Raw genomic sequence first — 15,528 nt, forward strand, 5'->3', positions numbered from 1 at the left:
CCTTGAACCCCGCTCCTCAGATCGGGACTCCCCAAGCCTGCTGACCCCACATCTCTTTCCCCTGGAAGCCGGGGCTGGGTCCCTGCCCCATCCCTAGTCTGAGGACTGCCCCCTGGGGGTCTGGGGAAGTTATCTCCAGAGGAGGCGCTTTGGGGGGTTACCGGAGCCTGGCTGGGTGCCTGTCCCGGTCACTCTAGCTGGGCGCCCCGACTTGCTCTGTGCTTGTGGGTGTTGCTGCCTCGCCCCGGGTCTGAGCGCCTAGACCGTGCCGGGATCCGCAGCCGCTGTTTCGGCGGAGGTGCTCAGCGCATCTCTGGTTTTTGCCCAGCTGGGTGCACACCACTCAGTCCTCCGTCTGCTGCCTCGTTGTCTTTGCCTGGCCTGAGAGGGGTCTGGGATCAGTGTCCCAGGTCCTCACCCGTGCCCCGGAGTCAAGACTCTGTCTCCAGTGCCCGGTCTTACTTTGAGTCTCCTGTTTTGCGTCCCTGGATGCTTGAGACTCCTCTCTCTCTTGTCCATGTCTAACCTTGCTCTCTCCTGGTGCCCTGTCTCCAGTATCAGGGCATGGCCCCTTCTCCTAGGCGTTTGTGTCCAGCTCTCTGTCTTCGTGTGTGGCTCATTCCTGTCGCCAGCTGTGTATCAGATCACAGCACCTCAACTTAGGCTTCTGTGGGTTTACTTTGCCCTCCTTGGGTGTGAACAATCCAGGCTCTGAAACTGTTCCTTCCGCAGATCTTCTGGGGCCATCTGGGTGTCTTCTACCCTGCCCCCGACCTCTCCCGGGAGGCCTTTTGCACCTTCTTTGGCCCACCTTGCTTAGCCCTCTGAACTCAGAGCACACAGGAGAGGTCAGAGTCCCCACCTTTGAGCCAGGGTCTCGGCACCCTGTGGGCGTGTCTGTCTTCAAGCTTACGGATGTGTCTGTATCTTCGTGATGTGTCTGTATCTTCATCCCTGCCGCTTACCCACGGAGCTTCTCCCAACCCTCGGGGACATTAGACACCAGGGGGTAATTTCAGGCTCTTAGGCACTGAATGCATGTCTCTGTCACCTGTCGCTTTGGGAGCCTTCACTGAAGGCTGCCTTCAGACACAGCATGATACCCTTTGATCTGCCAAACTTTGGAGGCAGAGAGGCAACCTTCTTTGCCAGAGTGCAGTTCTTTGTGTCTGTGGGCTGAGCCAGCCCAAGGCGTGATGCGATGGCATTTCACGTTGCTGGCTGGTCTGTGTGGGTAGCAGGGAGAAGTCTTTTCCTCATTCTGGGGGAGGAGGATGGAGTGAGAGTCCCGGTGGGGAACCAGAATGTTCAGAATGCCTCTTATTTGTAGCAAAGGGTACTCTCAGACACTGCCTTTGAACTCCAGGAGTGGATAGTGATGTGTTTGGGCAGAAATGCAATTAGAAGTTCTTTCTGGAGTCGGAGCCCTACGGGGAGGTGGGGTGAGAGGAGGTTCAGGACAGGCACTGCTAGCCCAGTGTGGGAACATGTAGGATAGCCATGGAAGTGTGGGGCTAACTGTATCCTTTGCATCTGGGGTCCAGATGCGCTTCAGGAGGCGCTTTTCCCCATGCACATACCACCTGTTGAAACAAGTAGAGGGAGGGAAGCAAGCCTGGTTGGCTGATTCCTCCCTGGGTCTCTGACATTTGGGGTCCTACATCCACACCTGCTCTCTGGGTGTTCAGTTCTGTGTCCTCCTCTCTCATCCTCCAGCTGGGCGGCGCTGAGGTTAGCAGTTGGGAAGGTAGGAAGGAGCATGCCTCTTTTCCTCTTCTGTTCCTGTTGGGATGCCGGTTCCAGCAGCTGAGGTGCTTTGCTTTTCTGCAACTCTGCTCTCATCTGCAAGTTCAGTGACTGTCCCCCTGCACACACCTCCCAGGGTCTCAGTTCATTCCGATATAGACACACCTGTATTTGTTGTCCCCCTTTTTTCTGTCCTCCCCCCTTGTTTGTGGCTGTCTACCATGCAGTTGTTCACTGCCGTCTCGCCTGGATTTGTACTGGATATTTAGTCTGTTCGTCCGTGTCCTTGCTCTTCCCTTCCCCGATGATGTCTACCCCCGTGCCCTATCAGATCCTGTAATCACAGCGCAGACCTGCAGGGTGGAGCGGGGGGCCCATCCTCCTGTAGCTGTGCCCACCCAGCCCCTGCCCTTCCACGGAGCTCAAGGAGACCAGAAGGGGGCAGGCTGTTCCCAAAGTCCGGCTTTGCCTGAGCTTAGATTGCAGCCTAGGAGGAAAGGACCAGGCCGTTTGGGCAGGCCGCTGAGGCCCTCAGAACGTGCGGTCTGCTTGCAGACCCCGCGGAGGCTGCTGGTGCATGATGCCTCGGAGGGAGATTGGGGAGTGAGACTTAAAAAAAATCCCCGTGACTTTACAGAGCTGGTGAGGCGCATGCTCGGGAGATGATGTTTCAGCTCTGTGCTCTGAAGAGGGTGGGGTGGGCAGTTGTGCTTTTGGGTGCAGAGAGACTCAGCACTGGTGGTGGTGGTGGTGGTGGGTATGTCTCAAAGAGTGTCAAGCCGACACTGTGTTCAGGTTATTTTCTAAACCAGACTTCGCTGCTTCCTTGTGCTCACCTTTCCAGAGCTTCTGCATTTGTACTTTTTCTGTTTGGAGAAGGGCCTGATTGTCATTTTGGTGCATTTTGAGAAGCCAAGAAGAAACACCCAGTTTCTCAAGCAGACAGAGCCAGAGAGCTTGCGGATGGTGGCGAGACGGGCATTTCCCTGAAAGATTTGCAGGCTTTGCCTCTCAGCCTCTCCCAAAGCTCTTACAGATTAGAGTTGTTGGGCGGATGACAGCTGAGTTCCCTGGCTGTGGCACTCTTTCCTTCACCGGGTCTCCAGTACACTCTGGGTTTTACTGTCATCTCAGAATGTAAGAAACAGATGGGCTCACTTATAAAGGGAGGGAAAACGTCGAGGGCAGTGTCAGAAAGATCACACTACAGGTTCTGAATCAATTTGGGGGAGAATGAAAGAAGCTGTGTGTTAATGTAATGAATGTTTATTTTCTTTCCCCTTGCCTCCAGTGATCCTCTGAAGTCCTCACATTATTGCTTGAGTCCTTAGATAAACTACTACTCAGTAAGTTTCATTTAAGAAACCTACTTTTTTATTGTCCTGACACACACACACACACACACAGGCACACACACGTCCATACACTTAAAGTAGAATGGTCTTTCTGTGTTGTCTGACCCCTTTGAAATGTTGATTTTTCGGCAGAAATTCCTCATACTTCACATTACTCAGATAACTCAGGACTTTTTCAGACATTGGCAGTGACTTTGAAAAATTGGTTCACTATATCCAGATCGCCTCTGGTTCCAACAGCCTCAGAGGCGTAGCTTTTCTTTCTATCCAAATGTTTTGAGACCAGAGAGAACAGAGGGCAGTTTATTGATGGTTCGTTTTTCTCACTCTCTCAATGGAGTTTTCTTTTGCTTGAGCAGTGCATTACACTTTGTATACAGAAATATGCATCACTGAACAATATTTATCTTGATGCAAATGCTGCCATCTGCTTAATCATATCCTGAAAAATGTTAAATAAAATAGACAAATAAAGGTAGAAATTATTATATGCACATATATGTAATATTTACACTCACTTTCCTTCCAGTCTTTTTACACTTTAGGCATTCTCTCTAGTTCATCAACCCTTTTTATTTTAACCTTCCAGAAGGCTGAGTGACAGATGCTTGCTGTTTTGCAAATAGGAAGCCAAACTGTAAGTTCCTTTTTGCTGGGGATTGTCCAACTTTGATCCATCCTGTTAATAGAAAAGGAAATTATTTTGATCTCGAGCAGATATCTGACATCATTGTGTATGTGTGTGTGTGTGTGTGTGTGTGTATTTCCCCAGAAACAACATATCCTTAAGCAAGTGTCTGTCCTCCCACCCAGAGCTATTTATGATCAATGGGGCCATAAATCTACATGCAAAAAGAGGAAAATGCACGGTGCCGTCATAATTGGACTGCCTGGTCTCTAGTTTGGTCAACACCGCCCTAAGACTTGTCACTTATGATAAATCCTCCGTTTTTTTCATTTGCATCTCCCACTTCTATTGCTTGCAATCCCTATCTACCAGAACCAAAGAGAAAATGCTTTGAGGAAAATCAAAAAGTAAATACAAACTCAACCTCATAAAACCCAAGCTCAAAGGAAGGGCTGTGGGAGCAGGCGAAAAGTCACAGGAAACCTGTGCCAGGCCCTGGTACGAGAGACAGAAAGGCATTGGTTGCTAAGTCGTGTCTGACTCTTTGTGACCCCATGGACTGTAGCCTGCCAGACTTCTCTGTCCTTGGGATTCTCCAGGTAAGAATACTGGAGTGGGCTGCCATTCCCTTCTCCACGGGATCTTCCCAACCCAGGGACTGAACCCAGGTCTCCAGCATTGCAGGCAGATTCTTTCCCATTTGAGCCACAGGGAGGGATACTCAGGGGACAAAGGCCTCTGTTAATTACCCTTGGGTCCACTCCTGCCAGGTTCAGATCCTGGCTTGGTTCTGGGCCATCCCTGGGATCTTGGGCAAGTTATTCTAACTTCATTCCTCTGAAAATCGGGGCCATCTCATGGGGTTATGTGAGGATGAAATGTAATAAGACGTGTGAGCCAGTTTGTGCCTGGCACATAATAAATGCTCAAATGTGAGCCATTATTCTTAAAAAGAAACTCTTCATATGTTTGAAAATAAGCAAATTTTTGCAATTACTCATTTTTCCAAGCCAAGTAGGGTTTGAGTGTAATCCAAGGCAGTAGAATGCGTCCAACTCCTCTGTGTGTCAGCCTTGGAGCAGGATGGAATGTGGGGGAGAGAGGAGTACTAACATTTATGGAGTGACAACTGTATGCCAGGCGTCCTTTAGGTGTTTCACATACATGATGTTGTTAATTGCTCAGACACGCACAGTAATTCAGGATGAAAGAAAGGGTTGCATACAAAATTGAGACTACGGTCTCCTGGCTAGAAATCACCAGTTTTCTGGGTACAGTCTTCAACAGTATGTGAACAGAGAGCTTCCAGATGTTCAAGCTGGATTTAGAAAAGGCAGAGGAACCAGAGGTCAAATTGCCAACATCCATTGGATCATAGAAAAAGCAAGAGAGTTCCAGAAAAACATCTACTTCTACTTTATTGACTACGCCAAAGCGTTTGACAGTGTGGATCACAACAAACTGTTGAAAATTCTGAAAGAGATGGGAATACCAGACCACCTGACCTGCCTACTGAGAAACCTGTATGCAGGTTAAGAAGCTATAGTTAGAACCAGACATGGAACAACAGACTGGTTCCAAATTGGGAAAGGAGGACGTCAAGGCTATATATTGTCACCCTGCTAATTTAACTTATATGCAGAGTACATCATGCAAAATGCCAGGCTGGATGAAGCACTAACTGGAATCAAGATTGCTGGGAGAAATATCAGTAACCTCAGATATGCAGATGACACCACCCTTATGGCAGAAAGTGAAGAAGAACTAAAGAGCCTCTTGATGAAAGGGAAAGAAGAAAGTAAAAGAGTTGGCTTAAAGCTCAACATTCAGAAAACTAAGATCGTGGCATATGGTCCCATCACTTCATGCCAACTAGATGGGGAAACAATGGAAATAGTGAGAGACTTTATTTTCTTGGGCTCTGAAATCACTGCAGATGGTGACTGCACCCATGAAATTAAAAGACACTTGCTCATTGGAAGAAAAGCTATGACCAACCTAGGCAGCATATTAAGAAGCAGAGACATTACTTTGCCAACAAAAGTCTGTCTAGTCAAAGCTATGGTTTTCCAGTAGTCACGTTTGTGTGTGAGAGTTGGACTAAAAGAAAAGCTGAGTGCTGAAGAATTGGTGCTTTTGAACTGTGGTGTTGGAGAAGACTCTTGAGAGGCCCTTGGACTGCAAGGAGATCCAACCAGTCAATCCTAAAGGAAATCAGTTCTGAATATTCATTGGAAGGACTGATGCTGAAGCTGAAACTCCAATACTTTGGCCATTTGATGTGAAGAACTGACTCAGAAGAGATCCTGATGCAGGGAAAGATTGAAGGCAGGAGGAGAAGGGGACGACAGAGGATGAGATGGTTGGATGGCATCACCAACATGCTGGTCGTGAGTTTGAGCAAGCTCCAGGTGTTGGTGATTGACAGGGAAGCCTGGCATGCTGCAGTCCATGGGGTTGCAAAGAGTCAGACACAACTGAGCTACTGAACTGAACTGGGTACCAGTTACATGGTGGGGATATGAGGGCTCTGCAGGTGTTATCTCACTGTCTCAATGAATCATCTCAACTCTGTGGGATAGAACTGTTACTGTCCCTCAGTTCAGTTCAGTCGCTCAGTTGTGTCTGACTCTTTGTGACCCCTACTTGATAGGAAAGATGGGGCTCAGAGTGGAAAAGCAGCTTGCTTGCTAAGATTGTGCTGAGGAGCAGCGGAACTGGAATCCAGACCTAGGACTGCCTCTTTCCACTCAATGTCCAGATTTCAGAGTGCCTTGTCTGTAGAGGTCTTTGAAAAACCCTATATGCAGCTGGGTCATTGCTGAAAACCTTCATGTCACCTTCCTTACTTGTTGCAGATTCATAAAAATGTGCCAGCCCTAGAAAACGAGGAGATACGCAGCTTTTCTTGAATCAGGCCCCTGAATAATGAGATCAGGTAGAAGGGCTTCCCTGGTGGCTCAGACAGTAAAGAATCTGCCTGCAGAGCAGGAGGCTGAGGTTCGATCCCTGGGTCAGGGAGATCCCCTGGAGAAGGGAATGGCAACTCACTCCAGTATTCTTGCCTGGGAAATCCCATGGCCAGAGGAACATGGCGAGCTACAGTCCATGGGGTGGCAAAGAATGGGACACAGCTGGGTGACTGCCACTTTCACTTTCAGGAGGGTAATCATAATAATAGCAGTGATGCTTCTGTAGCAGTTACAGCTTACCAGCAATTGTTTTAGTCCTCATGTATTTTATTTCTTCAAGGAAGGTACTATTACATTTCAACAGCCAACAGTCATGATACTTAATAGAACCAGGCCCTGTTTGAGGTGTTTCACAAATATTAGCTCATTTAAACCTCACACTACAGTGAGGAAACTGAGATGTGGGGAGCTTAAAACAGTTTTCCCAAGGGTCACAGTACCAATGGCAGAGCTGGGATCTGAACCCCGGCAGTCTGTACTCTCAATCATTCTCTTCCACAGCCTCCCTCTTCTAAGCATCTTGTGAAGGTCCCCAACCTTGGAACTGCAAACTTCATTTAAGGAGGCACATAGGTAATTGATGCGGTCACAATTTGCCCAGTCCCAAGGACAGGCTTTTATGGTCCAGAAAAAGAAGGTATCACCTGTTAGTGAAATATGCATCGTGCACACTAGGGAATAATTGAACCTGAACTGCTGGAAGTGGAGTTGGTGGAAGAAGGTGTTTTGAATTCAGCTCCCTCTGCCCGGGGAGGAGGGGAAGAGGGCGCTACACAGGCTTCTTTGGCCAGAGGGACAGCCTTTCATTCGTGGTCAGCGGGCCTCCTGCCGCTCTGCTCACCCATGACTTGCCCCCAGGAGCCTGGACGAAGCTGGAGGTGTCACCAGGAACACGCAGTCCGACTGTCTTTTGGGCACTTCCTTCCTTCCGCCTGCAACAGGAACTGTCCGTTTGCCCGCAGATACTGATCGAGTTCTGTCATTCTGATCCCTGGGGTTAGGGTTGCCCCTTCCCCCATCGAAAGCCAGCCCCTTGACGAAGGTGGCAGGGACAGGGCAGGGGTGTGTGTGTATATGTGTGTGTGTGTGTGTGTGTGTGTGTGTGTCCCTTAACCCCGTCAGTGCTATCGTGAATAGGGAGCTGGTGTGATTACTATCAGAGTCCAGGAGTCCAGACACCCGGCCTGATGGGCAAGGAGCAGGACCCTACAGGCATCTCCAGCCTTTGGGGAAGGGGGAAATCTCCCCCTCCAGGGGCCTCTGAGGGCAACAAAATGGATTTGTTCTGTCTCAGCCCTGGTTTGTCCCAGGCAGGTGACTGCTGGCTTATCTGAGCGTCTAATCCAGGCTGATGTGTCCAGGGATGTTAATGACAAGCGTTTCTCCCCCCAGGGGATCCTTTGCTGTAATCCTTGGCCACGTATCACGTGGTTTAAGCCCAAACAAGTTGAGCTCATGGGGTAGAAAAATTAATGCAGATGTCCCCTACCCAAGGGGTATAGACATCGTAACTGTGATCCTGATGACGAGGAGGACTTCTGTTTATTGAATGTTTGCCTTGCTCTTGACGCTGTGGAGATACTGAGAAGACATGATCTTATTGAATCCCTGTCCTGCAAGTTATGGACTACTAGTCTCATCTCTGTTTCATCCCTGATTACAAATAAGGAAAGCAAAGCAACGAGTTGTATGAAAGTTAAAGAGCTGAGAGGCAGCCAGACTAGGAATTGAAGGTTGGTGGTGACTCCAAAGGTTGAGTTCCTTTGTTCCAAAGGTCTCTACCCAGTTCAGAGTCAGTAAGTCCCTTGTTCTTCACACCTGCCCTCTCTCACTTCTCTCCTATCCCTATTTGCATGCATGCATGCGCGCATCCATCGACAAGCCCACCCTTCCACCCACCCTCCGCTCCAACAATGCCCAGCACCGCGACTGCCTTTGTGAAATAGGGCAGTTGTGCCCCTGCCCTCCCGGAGGGCCAGTCCAGCTGGCGAGGGTTGGGACCACGGCCTGTCAACAGAGAGGTTCCCCTCTGGTCCTAGCCCAGTTCACTGTACAGTGGCTTCTTTTGGACACAAGAGAAAGGTGTCCTCCATTAGATGGGAGCCAGGAATAGTGTGTTTCAGGAGCCTGAAAGCCCTCAAGTCTCCTAATACCCGCCCCAAAACTGCCAGACTTGAGGCTGGCCTGTCCCATCTGTGGAGTTTAAGCTCATTTTCTTCTGGTTGAACAGGGAGCCCAGAGATGAATGCAGAGGTAAGGTTTGTGGGGAGTGCAGGTTGCTGCAAGTTGCAGGGCCTGGGAGGCGTGTCATGCAGTGTTAGGACAGAGGGTCAGTGTGTCATGCACACGTCCCTTCGCCTCTCTGGGGCAGGGTTTCCTTGTCTATGATGCAGGGACTTTCCTAGCTGGAAAGGCCTGCTGATAGGGCACCGCCTCCCGGCTCGTGGTCCCTGCTCCCACCGTCCCCGATGTAGCCTCACCACGAGGGATGCTTGCAAGATGGGCCCTCATGCTTGTAGCCCGTGGGTAGGTTTTATTTAACCCCCACTGTCTTAAAATAAAAAATGCACCAAAGTGTAAGGGTTAGGATAGAGGACGATGCGGTCGTTTGGAATGCCTTAAAAAGTCGAGATCTGACAGCCCAGGGCCACATTCTTTCCTGTTGTTCACTGGCCAAGTCGGAAGGGGCTTCCTGGGATCCTCCAGGTTCCTGAGACACCCCCCACCCAAGATCTCTTCCTTCACCTGTGACACCTGACTCGGCCCTTTTGGCTGAGAAGTTTGCAGCCTCTGCCTGGAAGATGTCTGTGTTCACTGTGCCGAGCTAAAAATAAGTGTCTGTGGTTCTTTTCAGTGATCCCCATGTGGTTTATTCATAGCACTTCATCTCGACTGCGTTTACCTTCCCCTGTGTGATGGAGGTTTCCTTCCTTCTCTCCCTGCCATTAGTGTACTCCCAGAATATGCAAATTCTTATGCGCGTTAGGCATTAAGACATGGTGAAAGAAGTGTCCGCCACAGGAATAGAGCCATGCATTCTACCGTTTGGTCAGCCGGCTTCCCTTTTGCCGGGGGTGTAGGTCATGCCCTGTTTTGAATCATCTGCCTTCCCTTCTCTGTGCTCCTCACCGCCTTGTGCCCTCCTCCCCCAACAACACGTGTTGGGATGTTGTGAGTTGTCAGAGAGCTGGCCTGGGGGCTGGACGAGGGGGTAGAAGAGTGTAATATTCTGGAGCGTCTTAGCTCAAGTGCCGACTCTGTCAAGGGGCAAACCCTGACTTTCACCTCTTTGTGTCTTTTTTGGCATTTCTGCCAGATGATGCTAATAAACCCTGCCCTTCCCTAGACTGGGTTTTGAGGATGCGATTTGATAAATAGATGAGAAAGTGTATTGAGGCTCAGAAACCCTGCATGAATGTAAGGCGGTGCTCCTGTCTTCAGCCTTGAACAGAAGAACGTTGTGAGCAGTCAGACTAGTTGGCTATCACTGTGTAATCCCTGGTGGAGCAAGAGAGAATGAGCGAGTAAAATCCATCAGAGGTTTCCCTTCTGTCCATTAATTCAACAGGTAGTGCTTGGCGCCTGCTGTGTGCACTCTACAAAGTATGAGGGGAGAGTGAGCTGTGCCTGCTCTCATGGGGTTTACGGTCTAGAGGCAGAATGACCCCCAAACACACGCATCTTTAAAAATATCAAGTTGTTCCAAATACAGTGGCTTACAGTTCGAGTGCTGAGAGAAGATAAGAGGCCATGTGTGAAGATTTATTCACGATGCAGTTGATTCATTTTAATTAGTTTCACATGAGGACTTATTTTGGATGGATATCTTTTGCTACAATAGCTCTAGACTGACCCCAGGAATCCCAAATGTAGTATGCACGTGGATTCTGATTCATGTATGATTGAAGGTGCTTTGTGGGCACACAGTCTCTATTATAGTAGCTTTTAATAAAGAGTTTGTATTCATAGGTGTGCAAAGTTTATTTCCTAACTTTTGCCTATATTTTTAAATGTTTTTTAACCAAAATATATATACACAAAAGTACACATTATTCTAAATGTACAGCTTGATGAATTTTCATGTAGTGAATACACTCAGTAACCTTCACCAGTTAAAGCAGAGATATCACTTCGCCGACAAAGGTTCATCTAGTCAAAACTGGTTTTTCCAGTAGTCATGTATGGATGTGAGAGTTGGACTGTAAAGGCTGAGCGCCAAAGAACTGATGCTTTTGAACTGTGGTGCTGGGAAAGACTCTTTACAGTCCCTTGGACAGCAGGGAGATCCAACCAGTCAGTCCTAAAGGAAATCAACCCTGAATATTCACTGGAAGGACCAAGGCTGAAACTGAAGCTCCAATCCCTTGGCCATCTAATGCAAAGAGCCAACTCATTGGAAAAGACCCTGATGCTGGGAAAGATAGAAGGCAGGAGAAGGGGACGACAGAGGATGAGATGGTTGGATGGCAACCATCACCAACTCAATGGACATGAGTTTGAGCAAGCTCTGGGAGGTGGTGATGGACAGGGAAGCCTGGAGTGCTACAGTCCATGGGATGACACAGAGTCAGACACGACTAAGGGATAGAACAACAATAACAACAACAACAGCCCCCACCCAGACCAAGAAACAGGGCACCTGTGACCTCCCAGATGCACTCAGCCCTTGCTTCTTGGTGAGGGTTTTTGACACTTGACATGGCTGTATATATCTTTAAATGTATATTAGGGAAAATAGGGAACTAGAGCCAGTCAAGCCTTGGTCATGTCAGGGCCCTTACTGCCTAGCATGCAGGTCAAGTGACATTTAAGTAAAAATGTTGGCTGACATGTTGAAAATACCTAAATTATAGTACCTAAGCATATTGTGCTAATGCTAATCCTGACCCCAATTTAGAGGTATGATTGATGGGGGCGATGGAATGACTAAGGTTTGGTAAACATTGGCTTAACCAGTTTGAAGATACCCCGCACTTCTGGTAAACAGCTGTGTTGTTTTGTTCTCAAGTCCAAGTGGAGAGGATTTAAGCTAGATGTCACGAGGAACTGTGCTCTGGGTCTGTTCCGGTGGACGTCCCTGTCGTGGGCCCTCTCTGATGTTCTGGGTCGCTGTCTGCAGCGCTCCTGTAGTTATGGAACATCCCAGGCCTGTCTTCTGGACTCGAGTCTGGACCCTTCCTGGTGTCTCTTGGCTTCGCGCTGGGCCTCTGCTTCACACTGACTCTTTGTACTCTGGTCCCCTGTGTGTTGGACATGAATTAGGCATGATGAATGGGTCCCCAATCGGGCCCATAATGAGTACATTAACTTAGCCCTGAACCAAGACTCTGACTTCAGAACCAGGATAACAGAACCGCAGCACTAGAACAGCAATTCAAAAGGGCAATGGAGACAACTAATCATTTTATAAAGAGCAAGAGAGGAAGCAATAAAGAGAGAGCCCAAGGACAGCATGGTAATTTCCCAAAGTCTTAGCACTCAACCAGACTCAACGTTAATAAAATAAACAAATGTTTTTGGTAATGGAGAGCTAATGTATACATTATTTAAGGGGAGTATTAAAACCAGATTAGATAGATCAAGTCATACAGTGGTTACCTCATTAAGCCTCCTTTCTTTGGGGATCTGGAAAACTTGTCTCTTTTCCTTCTTTCCTTGTGAAATGGTGCTTTATTAATTAGAAATGTAATGGGACATCTTTTTTTTTTTTTTCTTCCCAGACTGGTGGCTGTTTTCTATTTATTTTTTAATGTAGGGCCATGCTTTGCAGATGTTCTCTTTGAAATAAAAGCCTATTCATTGTCTCTCTTCCTCTCTCTCTTTTATCCCCAGCTCGGAAGGGGCAGCTGTTAGGAAAGGCACAAACAGAGAGCCCTGTTTGCTTGTCATCAGGCTATAGAGGATTCCATTCCCCCATGTAAAATACTCCCCTTACCTGCTTTTTCTCATCGTCCTGCTGAAGAATAGTTTTCAAATTGCTATATCTGATTCCCTCTTGTTTAGAAGAAGAGGTGATGACAGAGGACAGGGTGGAGATGACCTCAGGGTGGCTCTTATGAAATAAAAGCTGGCCTGTTTGCAAATGGGCATGGATGATTATTAACTCCTCTTAGGACAAGTGGTGACTGCTGTTTGACTTTCTTTTAGAGTGAAAAAAAAAAAGATCATGGGGCACAAACAAATGCTTTATTAGAGCGAGCAGGTGGTAGAAACCCCAACAAAAGTGGCTGCTGGTAAAAACAGGTGAAGAGAGCCAGGGCCTATGCGTTGGATCTGAGTTACAGGTGGAATAACAGAAGCAGCATAGAGCTGGCTTTCCTCTTTTTGCTTTCTCTTTTTTTTTTAAGTTAAATTACTCTCCATCGTTTTAAAATCAGTGATTTCAAATAGACATCTGATTTGAAGTTGCTATTAAAATTTTTGAAATTCTGGCCTTTCTTCCCGAAGAGATAATAATTTTAGGGGGCAGGGGAGTGGGGTTACCCTGCTTTCCATTTTGCCACGGCTCCCACCAGTCTACCTGACTTACGTGTGTTTCTTGCAGGACCGCTGTTAGCATTTGTTTATTACTCTCAAAATACTACTACTACTACTATTATCTATTAAATACTATGTGCGAGGCACTGTGCTAAACAGCATGTCATGAATTATCTCATCTAATCATTCCAACAGCCTTTCGATATTATCCCCATTCACAGATGAGGAAACTGAGGCACAGAACTGCTCAGAGTCGTAGACAGTAGACTTGGAATCTTAACTCAGGCAGTGTAGCTGGGAAGTCTGTGTATCAGATCACATGCTTGAACTGCACAAAATGTTTTAAGAAAGCAGTTCTGGCGAGGAATTCTTCACTATACCTCTGCAAAAAGGTGGCACTGTTTACCCATTGCGTGAATGGAACCGCTGAGACCCATCAAGTTCAAACCATGATGTAAAATGCAGATCGTGACTTACTGTCTCTAAAGAGAGCATGGGCATTAAAATGACCGTGGACTTGAGCACTGGTGAAGCTGGCAGTCTGGCCGTGGTAGAAGGACCCCTGCCAGGGTCCCCGCCATCCTCTCACGCAGAGCAGGGTGGGGTAGTGGCCTCTACCCTGTATCCTTGTGGCAGCGAGGTAGCACCTACAGGGTAACATTTTGATAAGTTGCTGAGCTGTATTAAAATAATAATTACAGCAATAATTACAAGCATGGATTTTGGTGAGACTCAGCTGCTGACCGCGAGGGAAAATAATTAACTGCGTATTCTCTCAGAAGCACATGGAAGCCAGGCCTGGCCTTTTTCCTTTGTGTGGGTCCAGTGCGGGGTCTTTTGCAGGTTGAAGGCCACTTGTTTTGCCAGATGCTATTTACATTCACAGTATGGATGGCAGATCTCCACACTAGGAGGAGCTGGTCATCGGGCTAGCATCATAGCTTCCCATAGATACAGACAAAAGTGACCTGACGGGGATCCATGGGCGCACCATCCTTTAACTCATGAAATGCACCTCACCCTGGAAGCAAATGCAGAAACAGCTAGAGGGAAAGTGATCTAATTCTGCTTTTAATAAATGTTTTTTAATACTCAAGCATTGGCCACTATCTGACCATGGTGATAGATGTGTAGCTAATTTAACTGGATGGCTGTGGGTCTCTTTAAATGTCTGGTTTTGAAGCTGGTTAAAAGGTCCTGCCTTGATTTTAACAACTTGCTAAATTTCGCTTAAAATAGAACATACGTACAGAAAAGGGCAGAAATTGTGAATGTACAGCTCAACCAAGGGCCCACATTTGAGTAACAAGGACTCCGATCAGAGCCCAGAGCGTTACGGCTCCCTCCTCCCCAGGGTCCTTCTTATTTCCACTTCTAATCCCTATGTCTCCAAAGGTAACCTTTGTCATGACTTCTGACCCCATAAGTTATTTTTGCTTCTTTTTAGAAATAGAATCACGTGGTCTGCACTCCCTTTTGCCTGGTTTGTTTTACTGAACATCATTTGTGATTACATTTTATGAGATCACATCAGTGGTTGGCAGACTATAGCCCATAGGCCAAATGCAGCCCGTTTGTTGTCTGTTTTCATAGGCTTATGAGCTAAGAATGGATTTCACATTTTGAAATTCGTGGGGGAAAAAAATCAAAAGAAAGATACTTTGTGATATGAGAAAAGCACTGAAATTTAAATGTCAGTGTGTATCAATAAAGCTTTATTGGAACCTGATCATGTCCATTTATTACATACCAACTCTGGCTGCTTTTGCCCCCTAAAATGGCAGAGTTGAATAGACTAAACAAAGGCCAGAAGATTTACTATCTGGCATTTTACAAAAAAGTTTCTGACTCTCTATCTGCATTGTTTTGCTGCTGCTAAGTCGCTTCAGTCGTGTCCAACTCTCTGTGTGACCCCATAGATGGCAGCCCACTAGGCTCTCCCGTCCCTGGGATTCTCCAGGCAAGAGCACTGGAGTGGGTTGCCATTTCCTGCTCCTTTGCGTGAAAGTGAAAAGCGAAAGGGAGGACACTCAGTCGTGTCCAACTCTTAGCGACTCCGTGGACTGCAGCCTACCAGGCTCCTCCGTCCATGGGATTTGCCAGGCAAGAGTACTGAAGTGGGGTGCCATTGCCTTCTCCGCAGCATTGTTTTATGTATTTGTAATTGTCTGTTTACATGGCTCTATAATATCTCATTGTGGAGCATACCACAATTTGCATATCTGTTCTGTTTATTGGGAAGATCACAGTTTTTGGTCATTACAAAGAGCACTGCTACGTACATTCTTGGGCAGGCCTTTAGGTAAAAAAAAAAAAAAAACATGTTTCATAAGCATTTCTATGGGTATTT

General features: G+C 47.4%; 1 protein-coding gene across 1 annotated transcript in view; it reads left to right on the forward strand.

Annotated features, from left to right (window-relative positions):
- The window catches only part of XYLT1 (xylosyltransferase 1), a 348,193-nt gene that overhangs the window by 640 nt on the left and 332,025 nt on the right, over nucleotides 1–15,528 (forward strand). The window lies entirely within an intron of this gene.

The sequence above is a fragment of the Ovis canadensis genome, chromosome 24 (assembly GCF_042477335.2).
Source record: "Ovis canadensis isolate MfBH-ARS-UI-01 breed Bighorn chromosome 24, ARS-UI_OviCan_v2, whole genome shotgun sequence".
In the NCBI taxonomy this organism is placed as follows: Eukaryota; Metazoa; Chordata; class Mammalia; order Artiodactyla; family Bovidae; genus Ovis; species Ovis canadensis.